The sequence below is a fragment of the Helianthus annuus genome, chromosome 9 (genome assembly GCF_002127325.2).
Source record: "Helianthus annuus cultivar XRQ/B chromosome 9, HanXRQr2.0-SUNRISE, whole genome shotgun sequence".
NCBI classification, from domain to species: Eukaryota; Viridiplantae; Streptophyta; class Magnoliopsida; order Asterales; family Asteraceae; genus Helianthus; species Helianthus annuus.
The window spans coordinates 173,157,671-173,177,124 of NC_035441.2; the positions used below are offsets into that span (position 1 = coordinate 173,157,671).

General features: G+C 35.0%; 2 long non-coding RNA genes across 2 annotated transcripts; both read left to right on the forward strand.

Moving 5' to 3' along the window:
* Positions 1-8,343: 8,343 nt before the first annotated feature.
* LOC118482237 lies at positions 8,344-11,702 on the forward strand. Its single transcript, XR_004867853.1, has 3 exons — positions 8,344-8,881; positions 9,359-9,422; positions 11,422-11,702. It is a non-coding gene; the product is annotated as an uncharacterized LOC118482237 (long non-coding RNA).
* A 2,269-nt stretch (positions 11,703-13,971) lies between these two features.
* LOC118482238 lies at positions 13,972-17,372 on the forward strand. Its single transcript, XR_004867854.1, has 3 exons — positions 13,972-14,509; positions 14,987-15,050; positions 17,050-17,372. It is a non-coding gene; the product is annotated as an uncharacterized LOC118482238 (long non-coding RNA).
* The last annotated feature ends 2,082 nt before the right edge of the window (positions 17,373-19,454 follow it).

Consider the following 19,454-nt stretch of genomic DNA (forward strand, 5'->3'; position numbering starts at 1 on the left):
TATGTTCTTATTTAAGTCTTTGTCAAGTAATTTGGATGCTTACTTATCAATTTTGCAATAAATGTCCTGTCATTTCAAATTCTCTGCCCTTTGGGACGAATTTGGGGTTTGGAGGAAGATTATCATGGGTATTCCTAGAATCAACGTGATCAATTCTTTGTTACAGTTTCACACACTACTTCATAGGCCCTTAGTTTTTTTTTACCAAACCTGGCCTAAATAAAAAACTGAAATGGTCGGTTCCATTCCAAAATTGCAGGCCGTAGGTCTTGAAATCGAAACAGGAATCAGGGTTTTGTGTTGATGTTTGAAGATGGTGTTGCTTTGATTTGGATTTGGATTGTTGGGACCATTGTAGACTACTCAGAGTGGAAGGATCTTGAAAGAGAGGGGGGAATAGAGCGACATGTAGTTGCCACATCAGTAGAGGAGGCTTTGCTCAAAAACCATGCGGTGAAAAGGGCTTAAAGATGGCGTTTTAATAAAACAACCAATAAAAAATAAAGCAAAGTAACAAAACCACACATTGCCACGTCACCATCACCAGTTCCCCATGTCAGTTGAAGATACCCACGCCCCTCCCCCTATGCCACCCGCGGGGCGGTGTACCAGGCGTGGAAGGGGGTTCCACGCCAATACCATGTTTCAACTCCGTCCAGTCATAAAGTGAAGTTTTTTTGATCAATTCTTGTACACCTCGAGCGAACCGAGAGAGTACGTCATGAGTGGGTGTTAAGATTTCCCCATAAAGGCTTTTTTTTTACTGAAAACAAGTAGACGCCTACAAAAAAAAATTGTTACCAATGACAACAAAATATAAATTAATTTACAGTTTTCTATTTTACAAAATTTAACTAAAAAAACTAACCAAACTATCCATTTAAAAACATCTAAATAAGCCCAGTTTTAAACATAGATAACCTTCATAGTACAACTTACTTATTCAACACTAACTTGCTTTTAGTTCAAGATCAGTCACCTTTGAGTCCACCAAACTATCATGATCTTTGATAAACAAGTTGATTATGGCAATCAAAATTATATAAAGGTCAAAATGGTTTACTCCTACGATTGAGTTGACTTAGAACATGTCCAAATGAAATAAAATTCATTTCTAAACTTATAGAATTTAATACAGAGATTGTTATCTATAACATGTTTATCTTGAAGAATACACACATAACGATGGTGAGTGACCTCATACTTGATTTGAGTTGGATATGGAACATGATGAGTGACCTCATTCTTGATTTGAGTTGGATATGAAACATAACGGATACTAAAAATATGTTTTACTTTAGTTTATTTGAGTGATATGTTAAAACTTTTTTATTAACATATAGTTATTATAAAATTCTGTCTTTATGTGGTAATTAAATAGGACATCATGAATTTGATCACTAATTATGCATACGTATTTTTAACAATCATATATATACTCAATTAACTCGATGGATGTTTAAAAAATGCAAGTCAATAGTATTTCACAAATACAAACTCTCTTAAAAACAAGAAGTCATAAGAAGGGTATCAAACAAACTTACGATTGAACTCATTTAAGCGGCATTGGAACCATCTCCTGATATTGTGTTATATTCCTGACAATTGTGTTACATTTTTCTCGACATTGTGTTATAGTTCGCAATTCATTGTGTCTTTCTATACTTCTTATAATTGATGACTTTACCCATAGAATCAATTATAAAAAGCATTTTTTTTATTTTCATAGACTTTTAATGTATATATCTATTTGACTTTGTCAACAATAATATAACATTCTCTTTTATGCTTTTCAAACCCATCTCCACCTTTAAAAAATCTTCTATTCTCGTTCTTGTTATTAATACCTCCGACATCACCGTCATTAGCAGGAACATCATTACCACATTCCTTAATCGATTTGCTAGTCTCAAGAGTCATCACCATGGTTGTAAAACAAGGTTTCCAAGGCCGAGTACTCCACGAGTAGTCGCTACAAGGTAGGCTGCCGAGGCGACTTTCTTCGACTCCACCTAATTACTCGGAATCGGTCAAACACGGTCAACCTTGGCCAGAATTGGATCTAGTAGGTCAACTCGGGCCTAGTTTGACTTAAATAATAATAAAACATAATTTCTATGCCTATCATATTAAGGAATGAATATCATTTTCACATATTTTGTTATACATATTAGTAAATTTATGTTATTTGACATATATTTAATCTCCAAAAAGTAATTTCTTTATAATTTAACATGTCCGAGTACTCCCCGAGTACTCTCCGCCACCGAGTACTCTCAACTCCCCAATCGACCGACTAGGGAGCGCCTAGCGACTTTTGCAACCATGGTCATGACTAAGCCCATTGGCGCTGAGGGGTAAGGCCTCCAATCAAAATCAACTCATATACGTTTATTTTGATAGATAAAGAATACCCCCCTCTTAAATTATTTGACAGGCTAAGGCTAATGCAACCCAAGTGTGGAAGATTAAGTCATGGCGTTTCTAGAGGTTTATGATCAAGCTATCAAGGGTGCTACACGAAAATGATAATAACTTTGCCTACGGATCTCTGTTTTTGGCGTTCTGCCAGTCAAATTGAAGCTTGAAGCGAGGATCACATTATGAAGGAGCCTCGCCCAAGTTTGAGTCTAAAAATGCATTCTAGTGGGAGCTACGAGCACTTATCTGTTTTTCTTCATGTTTTATGAAATTTTTTTTGGGTTTGTGTTTGGCCCATGGCCTTTTATGTCCCGTTTCAAATTTTTGTTATTTAAGTCCTTGTCAAGTAATTTGATGGTCACTTTTAAATTTTGCACTAAACATCCTATCATTTCAAATTCTCCCCTTTAAGACGAATTTGAGGGTTTGGGGAAGATTATCACGGGTATTCCCATAATTGACGTGATCAATTCTTCATTACAGTTTCACACACTACATCACATGCCCTTAGTTTTTCTTTTTACCAAACCTAGCCTAAAAAAAACTGAAATGGGCGGTTCCATTCCAAAATTGCAGGTCGTAGGTCTTGAAATCGAAATAGGAATCAAGGTTGTGTTGATGTTTGAAGATGGTGTTGCTTTGATTTGGATTGTTGGGAACATTGTAGACTACTAAGAGTGGAAGAGGCTTGGGGGGGGGGGGGTTCGAGCGACCCGTAATTGCCAAATCAGTAGAGGGGGCTTTACCCAAAAACCACGGGGAGGAAAGGGCTTGAAAATGGCGTTTTAAAAAAACCACTCAAAAATAAAATAAAACAAAATAACAAAACCACACATTTCCACGTCACCGTCACCATTTCCCCACGTCAATTGAAGATACCCACGCCCCTCCTCCCACGCCACTCGCAGGGCGGTGTTCCAGGCGTGGAGGGGGGTTCCACGCCAATACCATGTTTTAACTCCGTGCAATCGTAAAGTGAAGTTTTGTGATCAATTCTTGGACACTTCGGGCGAACCAAGAGAGTACGTCATGAGTGGGTGCTAAGATCGCCCAGTAAAGGTTTTTTTTTTAACCGGAAGCAAGTAGACACCTACATAAAAAATGTTTACCAATGACAACAAAATATAAATTAATTTACATTTTTCTAGTTTATAAATTTTAACTAAAAAAACTAACCAAATTATCCATTTAAAAACATCTAAATAAGCCCAGTTTTAAACATAGATAACCTTCATACAACTTATTCAAGATCAGTCACCTCTGAGTGCACCAAACTATCATGATCTTTAATAAACAAGTTGATTATGGTTAAAGGAATGAGTCATCACCACCTACAATCGCTAAGGTTATAACATCCACAACCGCCAATGCCACCTACTAGTCACTATTGCCATCGCCACCACACCCCCACCTTTCCCACCACCAAGATAGTTGATTATGCTCACGTAAGACCCTAAACATGGGAAACCCAGCAATTGGTAAATTATAGGATGCACAATTCTTGGACTAAAAATTTATTACACATGCAACCGAAAAACATACAAGTATACAACCACCCGAGTTTAACAATATAAATATGAAATTGTCACAACAAGTCGAAAATGATAATAAAAAAACATAACAAGGATGCCAGTCCACAAGATGTCAGGTAATTAACTATGTGACCATGCCAATGAGCTACCATCCCAGCATCGTCCTATCCTGTTCAACTTGACATGCATACTAAACAGTAAGGTTCGTTGAGTGAATTCTAAAAAGAATAATTTAACAAGTAATTGGGTTATAAAAGCATTAACATTCGTTTTTATAATTTGCAAAAATATAATCAATTCAAGAATAAACATAAGCCATTCTCATTTCAAAACATAAAACGTTTCCATTTCTTAATTACCGTCCTTGCCTGAGAAGAATGCGGGACTCTTACCGTTTGTGCCTTTTGCTGGTTGTTTGTCTCCGCCGTAACTAGTATTTACTGCTCGCGTCTACAACATATGCAAGACTTTTCCGTCTACTGCCTGCAATAAATGTAGGGCTTTACCATCCCTACTTGCAACGGATGTAGGACTTTCCATTTCCATGTACCCTTTCCCATCCCATCATTAGCATTTAAGTTTCTAGAAAGGGTCCTAATAATTCCACATGTATCATCTTATTCCAGCATGGTTGATACGGGTTGTATAAGGTTATACGGCCCGCATAGAATAAAATGAACCGACAAAGGCTGTGCCAGCATAGCCGGTCCTGAAGGTGGGCGGGGAGGATCACCGGCCAGGGCCCGATATTTCGAAGGGCACGTTATTTCCTAAAAAAACTCTGATATGTATATGTAAAAATAAATAAATTAATAGGGTATATCCATACAAACACCAACATAGGCCCACTTACAAAACTATTTTTATGGTTTAGATTAGTTATTAGCCCATTGGCATTAGATTTAGACCTTTAGTGAGCCAAATACCCAATTTCGTTAAGGGCTAAAAGCATGTTTTTTCAAGTTCGAAAGGGTACATGAATTCTTAGGGCCGGCCCTGCGGCCTTGGTATGTTCACCAAGGTATATCTTCTCTTTTTCCTCTGGTGCCCTAAAAAAGGTATATTGATCATATGCAGGAATAGCAACATGGACAAAATGCCCAATCCTAGCCAAGGAACTTACGCCACCTTAGATTCCTCGCATGAAATTGTTGAGCATGTTATGAAAATACTGCCACAAGACTCTCACTTTATACAACTTTGTTCGAATCAAAAGGAAGAGGGAGAGATAGAAACCACATATTGAGAGTTAGAGAGTGAAAAGGGAGGAGCCGGCTATGGTTGTTCTGCAGCAGCGACAACAACATCACCGTTCAGGCACGTGGCTTGTACATTCAAGCGGCACATGGTATCCTGCCGGACCATCTGTAGTTTTTTTAGAGTCCTATTAATTATTGCCTTCAGTTTTATGTTGAAATGATTTAATGCAATTCTTTGTGCTTAGGTCTTAGCGTGTTGACATAGGACCCATCTTCATGATCAAACAATAAACCTTCATTACTAAAGTGGGTGGTTTCTTCCTAAATGCAAGTCCATTTTGACTTGCGTGATTATTGTAAATACTTAGAACTGGTGAAGTTGAAGATTAAATTATGCATGTGAGTGATTCTCTAGCACACACCAAATCTCTAAGTAGGAGACACATAAGCTGTTCATTCCAAGTTTAAACATATAAAGTGTAAATAATTTTTTATTATGAGAATACAAACTTACTACTAGGGATTGATCTGTTGGATAATAGTAAAGGTTTTGTTACCAGATAGCTTGCATGGTTTCCCAGCGTGGCAATACATACACATAGCAAAAACCAACCCACCGAGAAGCGCGGGTCCATTTACTAGCTATGCATATATGCAGTTTAGACTAATGCATATCCGTAGGTGCCAGTTAATATATTTAGTGATATCTTGAGTTAAAAAAATGTGAGGCGCTTTAAAGTGTTTAGTCTTGAGTTAAAAAAAATGTGAGGCGCTTTAAGGTGTTTAGGTTCCAAAATTGGACGCAATAAATTAAAAAACACATTATTTATGAAGATGTACGCCTTGATACTTGTAGTAACTAGAATGTTACTAATTGTTTAGCATGCATTAAATCAAAAGCCACAGAAGGTACCATAAGTTTTGCCATTTACATATTCCTTGAGCCATAAAATTATCGTTGATTAGTTAGTTCTATGTTGCCAAAAGCGCACTAGGCAGGCGCAAAGGCGCGGCACAGCTGTTGCGCCTCGTGGTGACCGAGGCGACGATTTGGATTTTTTTTTGTATAAGGGGCGTTCAGGCGCTCGCCTAGAGCTGGGCGCAGACACAACAAGGCGAGCTTAATCGGAAAAAAACGACCTGAAATGGAAAAAAAGGTCAGAAATGAAAGATAGAGGGAGTAGATAGATAGAAACCTAGTTTAGTAACTTGAAAAATACGTTGAAGCGGGTAAACTTGTGGATTAGCAGCTTACCTTGAAGCTAGAAAAGTTGTAACCCTAATTCTCACGTGCTGGAGTGTATGACGGCTTTTCAAAAGACTCAACCCTAATCATTGTATATTGGGTTGGGCCATCATTATATTTATATTTATGTAATAAAACTGAGAATTTATTTTAATAAAATAGATGTGTGGCCCAGCTGATTATTTTTAACTGCTTTTCAATTTTATTGTTTTAAGCTATTACAATTACTAAATATATTTTAATAAAACATTAATTATTATTATTATTATCATTCTACATATTCTGAAAAGATATAATAATAATTTTCTATTATATTTATATATTAGTGATAAACTATTAATTTTTTTATGTTTATTAAATATATATTTTTTATTACTTTTATTATTGCGCCTTACTTAAAAAGCCTCTCACTTTTTTTACGCCTTGCGCCTAGGCTCCAGGCAAGGTCTTTACGCCTTTAGCTTTTGACAACATAGGATTAGTTGGTTTTGCAAATATGAACTTAACCAAGAAACGTAGGCAGTTACATTTTTCAAAGCAATAATCTATTCATAAGCTTGTTATAATGCAAAGGGTACAATCAAATAAATTTAAAGGGGGATGTGGGACAAGTCCTGTACCTTGCAATAGTTTTGATCCATAACAATTGACCCTCCTTAAGGGCCAATGTCCTCGTTGGTCACGACTGGCTCTCTCCAGGCCACCACTCCAAGTTTGGCTCTGATACCACTGTTACATACCAAACGAGAGAACTAAACCCAAAAGACTAGTCTGATGGGTGAGAGAGCCCATTTGGTATATAAACCTCACATTGATTGCCCATACAACCGATGTGGGACAAGTCCCATACCTTGCAATGGTTAACAGGGGACAACATTTGATTCGAGATACAAACGTTGGCTTCAAAACTTTAGGAGCTTTTATTGCACCAAACATTTGACGCATAGTCGCACATGATCTTAACTTAAGACACCGTGTATTGACACACATCCAGCAACACATAGTTGCACATGAGATGTCGATGATGAAGTGAAGGCTGGGTACCTAGGGAACACCGCCAGACCCTACTTAGTACGACCATCGTTGGCAACCCATGGTGTCTTAAAATCATCATCATGGTACTTTCATGAATCATTTTCCTCGATTTCTCCATCCATATTGTACGTCCTTGCTTATTAAACGCATAAATGGTTAACAGGGGACAACATTTGATTCGAGATACAAACGTTGGTTTCAAAACTTTAGGAGCTTTTATTGCACCAAACATTTGACGCATAGTCGCACATGATCTTAACTTAAGACACCGTGTATTGACACACATCCAACAACACATAGTTGCACATGTGATGTGGATGATGAAGTGAAGGCTGGGTACCTAGGGAACACCGCCACACCCTACTTAGTACGACCATCGTTGGCAACCCATGGTGTCTTAAAATCATCATCATGGTACTTTCATGAATCATTTTCCTCGATTTCTCCATCCATATAGTACGTCCTTGCTTATTAAACGCATAAATGTATAAATACATATACGACATAAAATATTAAAAACCTAGCATGTAACATATGAAAATTCGAAAACCCTAAAATTAAATGATATTGATTAATTATGTAGGTTTTCCTTTAAAACGAGTTTAATGTATGTTAAAATTTATTAAACGATAATTAGTTTTAACCAAACATTTTGTTTTGGTAAATAAGTTCTTTTAGCAATATTGCGTGTGTATATATATATATATGCTAATAATAACAATTTTATTAGGTTATAACAATTTTAGTGTTGATTAAAATTTAAAGTAAACTATGAGGTTTATTTGGTAAGTTGTCTAATAAGTTAGGGGAGAATATGAAAATATAAAATAAATCATTTGATTTATTTTCAATTCGTCATCTTCCCTTCCTGACATTTACATTCCATTTTTTCGTAGCATAATTTCCATAACTGAGGAAGTAATATGAGTTTATGATTATTTCCATTATTATTATTATCATTATGAGGTTAGTAATGATTGGGATCCTTCAACGATATGGATTGCTTCATTTTCTGGTCACGCAATTTAACACACCTACACACTCTAGCAAATTCTTTTGAACCTTCGCCGCACACAAACCTACCGCCGCCGCTCGCCAAATGAATCGCAACCGTCATGACAAGCCGTCACTGTACCACGTCTGCTCTCTTAAACTACACACGAGCCAGCCACCACCGCCATTACGTTTCGTTGTATCCGGTGAGAACATCACCGATGTACAACACCATGTGTCCATCCGCCGTGGTTCAGGTCGCTACCGCCGCCATCGGTCCCAACTCACGAATCAGTCTCTGTTGCCGTTTTTTTTATACAGTTACCGATCATTGCCACCTACTGGTCCCCGCTTGATTGCTACAATACACTTCCGGTTAACGAGCACCATTTCTCTTGTCTTGAAACTTTTCGGCCACTCATTATATACTTATAGACGGTCCTCTTTCCTGCAAGGTAAAACTCTGGCAACCGAGATTTAACACCCCTCTTTGTAGGCATGCATATTTTCTGAACCGACCAATATAAAATGGCCAAATTGATTTTTCTAATCGTCACCGGTTTGTTTCAATCTCATACTCCCACCTGATTCATGGGTTTAACATGTTTAAAGGGTGCCTTGTTTAAAACTTCTTGATATGGTATATGTGTGAGCACTAGTAAATTAAAAGAATGTGATATAGCTAAATATTTTTTTTATATTATAATATTTCTACGATAGAGTTTGTAAAATATGAGTTCTATACTTAACTTAAGTTTTATTAATTTTAATGGTTTTATAAATTATATTGGTCGTACTCGTAAAAGATTCAATTGTTTTTAACAACAATGATTTTTACTAAATATGTTATATCATGGAAACCGGTGGTGAAGTCGTATTCGGAAACTCGAGCAATGCCTTATATTAACGTTTAAAAGGAATTTTATATTTAGGTTGTCGTATATGATTCGGGTGAGACGTTATAATTTTTGTCAAGTTGCGAGCTAAGCTTTTAAGGTACGGATTCTGTTTTTCTTTCATCGTAGTATACTTTTATTTTTTTGTTACTCGTTGGCATAGATTTTGTTTTCTTTTCATCGTCGTGTAATCTCCAATTCCTTATACGACACGAATTTCATTGGTCTTGATATCGCAGTATAATCTTATTTTTCGTTACTCTTTAGTACAGATCCTAGTCCTTGTTTGGTGTCTGATTGCCTTGGTTTGATACCTATATTTTTTTTGATATGTGTTACGTCATCTGAGTCAGTATTGTATTTGTCTGTTTATAAATTAATGTGTTGTAGCATGCCATACCTCAGACTTGTACTCATGGTCGCATGTTCCTGTTAGTATTATTTTTTAGTTGCCTGTAAATTATTTATAAGGCGTTAATATTTGTACTCTGCCACCTAAGCATGTCTGGCTTGTCGTTTGGGCGTCAACGACATGGCACTTATCGTGAAGGTGCGTAATAAAAGTTCACGGCGTCTCTAGCTTGTGCTTGTGTAGCACCTTGGCCACTAGAGGCGTATAGATCGATCTTAGCTCTGAGTTTGAGTTTGTTTGTCTGGAGATGGAATAATGGGTGCACGCCACACTCACCATCTCATAGGTGCATGGACTAGCTAGCTGTGTACCAGTCTGTTTCTGTTTCTGGCTTTGGGTGCTTCTGTGTTACACGACTTATTTTGTTGATATATAGTTGTCGTGTAAGTTAGTATATGTTTTTGTATGTGAATATGTTAAGTATCTGTTCTGATATGTCTGATATGTTTGTATGCATCTGGTTATGTTTCCGATTGTGTATTGGGTTAATTATGCTTTTGATTGTGTTCCGTATCCGATTCTGTTATGTATCAGCTATGTCTCTTTTGACTCAGCATATGTACTGGGTTGTATCAGATTTGTCTTGGTCAGTATCAGTCTCAGTTTGGATTTAGATTCCGTGATATACGTTTAGTTTGTGTCCGACAATATCTGTATTCAGTATTTGATTCGGTGTCTGTCGATATTTTTTTGTTGAATCTATCTTTGTTCCGTGTCCATTTTTCCGATCGGTTTAAGAAATTTCGTAAGGATTAAATTATTCTACGTTTAAAATCAAGTTATCGAGATTATTTTGGTTATTAAATATAAATCTCCAAAGCTATACAAATAGTTATTTTTAATTAAATAATAACTTATGAAATTTGATTAAGTAATAGAGATGGTTTTGAATCTGAACGTTATTTTAAATATAATAGCTTCAACAATCCTTTCTTTTAAAGATTATATTATTTTTAATGGTATTTAACATGTCCAGGCTTACGTTTTTTGTTTTGTTTCTGTATCGGCTTTCCATGTCAGTTTACGTAACTTTTATAAGTATTGCATTTGAAATCCGGTTTATTACATTTATTATATTTTTAAATTATAAGTTTTCAAAGTTAGAAAATTGTTCTTTTTGTCTAATGTTGATTTGCTATGAAATGTGATAAACTATTTTATTTTGATAAAATTCAAACACTCAATATAAGAAAATACTTTTGCCAAGTATCTTATTTTAAAAATAATAGCATTATTAAACGTTATTTAAAATATTCGATAGTTATTATTTCTTGGATTTGTATAAACATTCCATTTAAAAACTACAAATGATAGGTTGGAAACTTTTCTGGTTATACGGATACTAGATTAATTAAACAATATTTTCAATAAGTTTGTTTATACAAGATAACATATTTTAGTCATCGTGGTCAACGATGTATCAGTCTCTACAACGATTTTGTGTTGACTTTTGTTTCCGTATCAGTTTTCGTTACAATTTCAGATCGGTTCGTGTATCAGTTTTTGCATCAGTCATGAGCCTCCATTTGTTTTCAGTGACCGTTTCAGTTCAGTCTCAGTTCAGTTATGTTCTGTTGTGTTTTGCTTCCGCTGATATGACTTTACTTGTACTGTTGATTTCTCCGTTACTGAGCAACTTTTGGCTCAGCCGTATTTTTCTTTTTGTGTTTGTCTTATTTTTTTACAGGTAATCTGGGATAATATGGGATTTCAGTGAGGAGCGTTAGGAAGTTGCTGACCAAGATTCTTTATTTCAGTAACGTAATAAAATGTAATTAAGATCTTTTATTTAATGTTATGGATTGGTTTTTAGTTTTGATATCTGTAAGAGTGACACGTCAGCCCTATTCGGGTCGGGGTGTTACAATTATGGTATCAGAGCAAAGGCTCTTTCCTGTAGAAAAGTTAAACCTTAAAAACAACCTGTGAGTTAATGGGTAGACGTTGGGTTAGAATTTCGACTTTCAATCAATCATCATACGCACCAGTTGTCGTCTTTGGGTCTTTCTGCTTGAGGCGTTTCTTTTGTCAATCGCTACTAGATCTGCTTATGGTCAGGTTCACTATTCGATCTTGTTTCCTTATCAGTTGTAACTATTTGATGCAGTATCCGCATCGGTTTTGGGTTGTTATTTGGCTAAGTGTTAGGTTTAGTTTTCGATCTAGATTTAGATTGTGTGTTTATTTTTTATATCTGTCAGGAGATGTTTTAAGCGTTTGTCTCGGTATTTTGTTTTGCATCGGTTTTGTTTCCTTTTCTTGTTCCATATGAGTGTACAAGATTTTCATAACTTCTTAAGTATTTTGTCTTTCACATCTAGGTTATCTGAATTATTTGTTAATTAAATATAAATTTTCAAATGTGAGAAAAAAATGTTATTTTTATCAAATAATGATTTGTTAGTAAATTTAATAAGTTATTAGTTTCGATTGTATCCAAATGTTTGTATAAAGTTAATAGTGTTGCTACTTACATGGTTTAAAAATTGTAGAATTATTAAATGTATCTTGAATGTATCGAATAGTCATTCCATCATTGTTGTTTTATTATCGATTTCATGGAATTACTTGGGACATGGTGCATGGCACGACTGAAATGAGTACGACATCGAACAAATTCAATAACGCACCATAAGAACCTTACTACCTTACGTACTTCAAGGGGTAATTCACATCAGTTTTATGTTCTATCAAGATCAAAAGATCGACTTTAGTTATATATATATATATGTATATATATGGGTTACGTTTTACAATTATAATAGCAGACAATAATTCTCTTATCGTCACTTTGCCTGCCTCACAATTTGGATAAGTTATCGAGATGCGTGATAGGAGGACCGTTAGGGCATTGATGTAAGGTGATTGACAATTACGGTCATGAACGTAATTGTGAGTTACAGGTACATACGTGCACTTTTGGATTCCTGTTATGTGGGTCGATGCTTATCTGAATCCCTTTATGTCTTGGTAAGCAAAATTTCGATTTGTTTGATTTGGTTATGATCGCATTTAAATTTAATTTTGTTCAGCCCACGTTTGCGTTGTCATTCTAGTAACTCGATATTATTTAATTTGTGTGTGACACATGTTTATGCAATTTGAAATACGTTTCGTATGTAGATGCCTTAAGACACTTACTCATATTCTAGAATTTATAGAAAAAAAAAGGAATGTTGGTATTATTATCATCATCGTTACCATTATAGTATTAAACAATATACTAGCTCACGATGCATACTACTAAGATACAAACTTTCATTCGTTACATTTGGATTTGAATGACTTGGAACTTAAGATATAGAATATTAATAATCCTACTATTGGAATAATCTATTATTATATTGAATTTTGAATTTTGAGTAAACAAGATGTGTTACCATAACATGTAGTTTTGGTATAGCATTAACTTTGAGGACAAAATTATTTTAAGATAGCGTAGTATTGCAATACCCTCAATATTTTAATCTTAAATAATAAACACAATGACAAATAACAATAATATATGAATCGAATTAAATATTATTAGTTGTAAATAACCCTGTTTGAGATTTAATCAATTTTGTCACCAATTAATTTTAGTTATCTTGCAAAAATGTAATTTATGTAATCCCAAAACTGTTTGTATCTTCATGTACACATTTCTAAGTTTCTGAACCAACTATGTTCGAGTTCGAATTTTGATATAATATTATTTGTCCGACATCTAAATTTTGAGTATGAAGTTTTAATACTAAAACTTAAATCACAGGCCATTGATACTTCCTAGTCTAGATATAAGATACTTTATACGTTTTGTTAGGTATTCTACTAGCAATTTCGAGGACGAAATTTTCTTTTAAGGGGGTAATATTGTAACATATGAAAATTCGAAAACCCTAAAATTAAATGATATTGATTAATTATGTAGGTTTTCCTTTAAAACGAGTTTAATGTATGTTAAAATTTATTAAACGATAATTAGTTTTAACCAAACATTTTGTTTTGGTAAATAAGTTCTTTTAGCAATATTGCGTGTGTATATATATATATATGCTAATAATAACAATTTTATTAGGTTATAACAATTTTAGTGTTGATTAAAATTTAAAGTAAACTATGAGGTTTATTTGGTAAGTTGTCTAATAAGTTAGGGGAGAATATGAAAATATAAAATAAATCATTTGATTTATTTTCAATTCGTCATCTTCCCTTCCTGACATTTACATTCCATTTTTTCGTAGCATAATTTCCATAACTGAGGAAGTAATATGAGTTTATGATTATTTCCATTATTATTATTATCATTATGAGGTTAGTAATGATTGGGATCCTTCAACGATATGGATTGCTTCATTTTCTGGTCACGCAATTTAACACACCTACACACTCTAGCAAATTCTTTTGAACCTTCGCCGCACACAAACCTACCGCCGCCGCTCGCCAAATGAATCGCAACCGTCATGACAAGCCGTCACTGTACCACGTCTGCTCTCTTAAACTACACACGAGCCAGCCACCACCGCCATTACGTTTCGTTGTATCCGGTGAGAACATCACCGATGTACAACACCATGTGTCCATCCGCCGTGGTTCAGGTCGCTACCGCCGCCATCGGTCCCAACTCACGAATCAGTCTCTGTTGCCGTTTTTTTTATACAGTTACCGATCATTGCCACCTACTGGTCCCCGCTTGATTGCTACAATACACTTCCGGTTAACGAGCACCATTTCTCTTGTCTTGAAACTTTTCGGCCACTCATTATATACTTATAGACGGTCCTCTTTCCTGCAAGGTAAAACTCTGGCAACCGAGATTTAACACCCCTCTTTGTAGGCATGCATATTTTCTGAACCGACCAATATAAAATGGCCAAATTGATTTTTCTAATCGTCACCGGTTTGTTTCAATCTCATACTCCCACCTGATTCATGGGTTTAACATGTTTAAAGGGTGCCTTGTTTAAAACTTCTTGATATGGTATATGTGTGAGCACTAGTAAATTAAAAGAATGTGATATAGCTAAATATTTTTTTTATATTATAATATTTCTACGATAGAGTTTGTAAAATATGAGTTCTATACTTAACTTAAGTTTTATTAATTTTAATGGTTTTATAAATTATATTGGTCGTACTCGTAAAAGATTCAATTGTTTTTAACAACAATGATTTTTACTAAATATGTTATATCATGGAAACCGGTGGTGAAGTCGTATTCGGAAACTCGAGCAATGCCTTATATTAACGTTTAAAAGGAATTTTATATTTAGGTTGTCGTATATGATTCGGGTGAGACGTTATAATTTTTGTCAAGTTGCGAGCTAAGCTTTTAAGGTACGGATTCTGTTTTTCTTTCATCGTAGTATACTTTTATTTTTTTGTTACTCGTTGGCATAGATTTTGTTTTCTTTTCATCGTCGTGTAATCTCCAATTCCTTATACGACACGAATTTCATTGGTCTTGATATCGCAGTATAATCTTATTTTTCGTTACTCTTTAGTACAGATCCTAGTCCTTGTTTGGTGTCTGATTGCCTTGGTTTGATACCTATATTTTTTTTGATATGTGTTACGTCATCTGAGTCAGTATTGTATTTGTCTGTTTATAAATTAATGTGTTGTAGCATGCCATACCTCAGACTTGTACTCATGGTCGCATGTTCCTGTTAGTATTATTTTTTAGTTGCCTGTAAATTATTTATAAGGCGTTAATATTTGTACTCTGCCACCTAAGCATGTCTGGCTTGTCGTTTGGGCGTCAACGACATGGCACTTATCGTGAAGGTGCGTAATAAAAGTTCACGGCGTCTCTAGCTTGTGCTTGTGTAGCACCTTGGCCACTAGAGGCGTATAGATCGATCTTAGCTCTGAGTTTGAGTTTGTTTGTCTGGAGATGGAATAATGGGTGCACGCCACACTCACCATCTCATAGGTGCATGGACTAGCTAGCTGTGTACCAGTCTGTTTCTGTTTCTGGCTTTGGGTGCTTCTGTGTTACACGACTTATTTTGTTGATATATAGTTGTCGTGTAAGTTAGTATATGTTTTTGTATGTGAATATGTTAAGTATCTGTTCTGATATGTCTGATATGTTTGTATGCATCTGGTTATGTTTCCGATTGTGTATTGGGTTAATTATGCTTTTGATTGTGTTCCGTATCCGATTCTGTTATGTATCAGCTATGTCTCTTTTGACTCAGCATATGTACTGGGTTGTATCAGATTTGTCTTGGTCAGTATCAGTCTCAGTTTGGATTTAGATTCCGTGATATACGTTTAGTTTGTGTCCGACAATATCTGTATTCAGTATTTGATTCGGTGTCTGTCGATATTTTTTTGTTGAATCTATCTTTGTTCCGTGTCCATTTTTCCGATCGGTTTAAGAAATTTCGTAAGGATTAAATTATTCTACGTTTAAAATCAAGTTATCGAGATTATTTTGGTTATTAAATATAAATCTCCAAAGCTATACAAATAGTTATTTTTAATTAAATAATAACTTATGAAATTTGATTAAGTAATAGAGATGGTTTTGAATCTGAACGTTATTTTAAATATAATAGCTTCAACAATCCTTTCTTTTAAAGATTATATTATTTTTAATGGTATTTAACATGTCCAGGCTTACGTTTTTTGTTTTGTTTCTGTATCGGCTTTCCATGTCAGTTTACGTAACTTTTATAAGTATTGCATTTGAAATCCGGTTTATTACATTTATTATATTTTTAAATTATAAGTTTTCAAAGTTAGAAAATTGTTCTTTTTGTCTAATGTTGATTTGCTATGAAATGTGATAAACTATTTTATTTTGATAAAATTCAAACACTCAATATAAGAAAATACTTTTGCCAAGTATCTTATTTTAAAAATAATAGCATTATTAAACGTTATTTAAAATATTCGATAGTTATTATTTCTTGGATTTGTATAAACATTCCATTTAAAAACTACAAATGATAGGTTGGAAACTTTTCTGGTTATACGGATACTAGATTAATTAAACAATATTTTCAATAAGTTTGTTTATACAAGATAACATATTTTAGTCATCGTGGTCAACGATGTATCAGTCTCTACAACGATTTTGTGTTGACTTTTGTTTCCGTATCAGTTTTCGTTACAATTTCAGATCGGTTCGTGTATCAGTTTTTGCATCAGTCATGAGCCTCCATTTGTTTTCAGTGACCGTTTCAGTTCAGTCTCAGTTCAGTTATGTTCTGTTGTGTTTTGCTTCCGCTGATATGACTTTACTTGTACTGTTGATTTCTCCGTTACTGAGCAACTTTTGGCTCAGCCGTATTTTTCTTTTTGTGTTTGTCTTATTTTTTTACAGGTAATCTGGGATAATATGGGATTTCAGTGAGGAGCGTTAGGAAGTTGCTGACCAAGATTCTTTATTTCAGTAACGTAATAAAATGTAATTAAGATCTTTTATTTAATGTTATGGATTGGTTTTTAGTTTTGATATCTGTAAGAGTGACACGTCAGCCCTATTCGGGTCGGGGTGTTACATAGCATCAAAGGACAATCATTTCAGAACCAAAAACAACAAGAATCGTGAGAACTGCATAATACACTTGTACCTTTTGTTTAAGTGTGATACAAAAGGTGGTTACATAACCCCTACGCCACTATCTCATTATATCATCAATACATTACGTACAAGTGTTTTATCAATACATTACGTTCAAGTGTTTTATGCACTTCTCACAATTCATATTTCTGTCTTTGAAAAAAAATAGCATGCATATATATACACACACATGCATTTATATATGCATTCTAACCCGGAGGTGGCGGGTTCGAGTCTTGCTCGTTCCCAATGCCCCTACGGTAGCGGATTTACCCCTAGACTCAGGCTTGCTGGGTGGCGGTCTGCGAGGTGGGATCACCTCGGCGGTTGGGAGGACCGTGGAATATCCCCCCCCCCCACACATGCATTTATGGTACCTCATGAATGTAACAACATCCAAATGTGGACGATTGAACAACTGCCTATGGAGGTATAATTACACCACAGATGTTTGTTCCAGTCTCAGGCCTTCCTGGATGGTGAGGTAAGCATCACACTCTGCTATGTTATCATTACATTATTTTGCTAATTTTGATTTAAAAAATTATATAAATTTAGTTTTCAATGGATTTGGATAAAAGATTTGAAATTAAACATTTGATTCGCAAGCCACCTTGGTCCTACATCCATAGTCCATACACCATATCCAACCTAACAAGACGACGCATCCACATCGATGTGGTCCGCTAGGTTGTGCTTACACTGTAACTTTCTCTTTGTATGTAGGGTATCGTAGTTTAAAAATATTAAGACAAAAGGAGAAGGGGGGGACACAAGATCCGAAACAAACAACATTTGATCTTTGATGTGGTTACTTTGAGGACCAGCAAAGCAATAAAACCGAAAAAGGATATTTATTATGTACTATGTTTAATATTTTGTGGTATGTAAACAAGAAGTCAATTATGAAAGAAAAAAAAAAGCCTACAAATGTTTTATATTGAAAAAACATGAAGGAAAATAGATCTTACTTTGACTATTCAGCAAATAATAAATGTAAGATCTTGTAGATCAAAATATAGTTAATTTTGAAGTAAAGATTCATAAAATGTTTTCAAAGTCAAATGCCACCGAACCAACTCGAACTTGATTACAATATACATCTAGGACTGAGGCCCGAACCGAGTATGTATGTATCAAGGGGTCTTGGTTCGGGTTGAGCTGATTTCTCAAGTTAATCTGGATAGTCCCGAAAGTTGCTCGCCCTAGTCTAAACCTCTTGCAAAAATACCATGTTTCTGAAACATATTGTTTAGTGATCTTATCTTAAGTGCTGCTCATGTGACTTAAATATAGACTTTGAGCATTGAAAACGAAACAAGAAATGAGTTAGTGTGGGGATGTTGATGGTCTGATTCAGTTGGTTTTGACGGGATTTCTAGTATGGCCAGTAGCTACAAGTTTTGGATCAACTAAACCAAAAAGGCTGGGTCGGTTGGACCAGCCAAGCTGCCTAGGTTTGGCTGGATAAACAGTAAAATAAACCGTGTTACTTCGAACTCGGCTGAACCAACAATTTAGCTTAGTTTGGACTACATGGACGTTTTCAATGGTTATTAAATATCTCTATGCATAAAAAACTCAACCTGGTCACCTGATACTACAACGATCATGCCCAGTAAAATCCCACCTATTACTTAGTTATTTTAAGGTCTAAGAGCATTCACATTGACCCTTCATCTATCCATATAATAACACTAAAAACACACATTTCTCTAAAATTTGTTTAACTCCCAAAAACCTCCCACATCCAACTATCTATCTCTATCCTACTTCAGTGGCGGATCTAGGATTCGCGCCAAGCGGTAACGTTTTATAAATAAGCGGTAACGAAATCGAAAAAAATGTCAAATTTTTTCCAAAATTTGCACTAATTTTACACTACCGCCGGAACGCCAAGCCGTAGCGGACGCCACCCCTTACACTAATGTACATCCGCCCCTGTCCTACTTACAAACACTTATTTTATTAGTTTTTTTTTCTCTTTCCAACACACTCACAATGAACATATAGAGGGTTAAATGTGAGCCTCTAAATATAAAGGTGTACTTTAGTTTATATATATTTTTTTCTCTATTTTAGAGATTAGAATGTAGTTGTATTTTTATTGTTTTCTTTTTTTTTTCCGTCTCTATATTATATAGAATGCATATATATATATATAT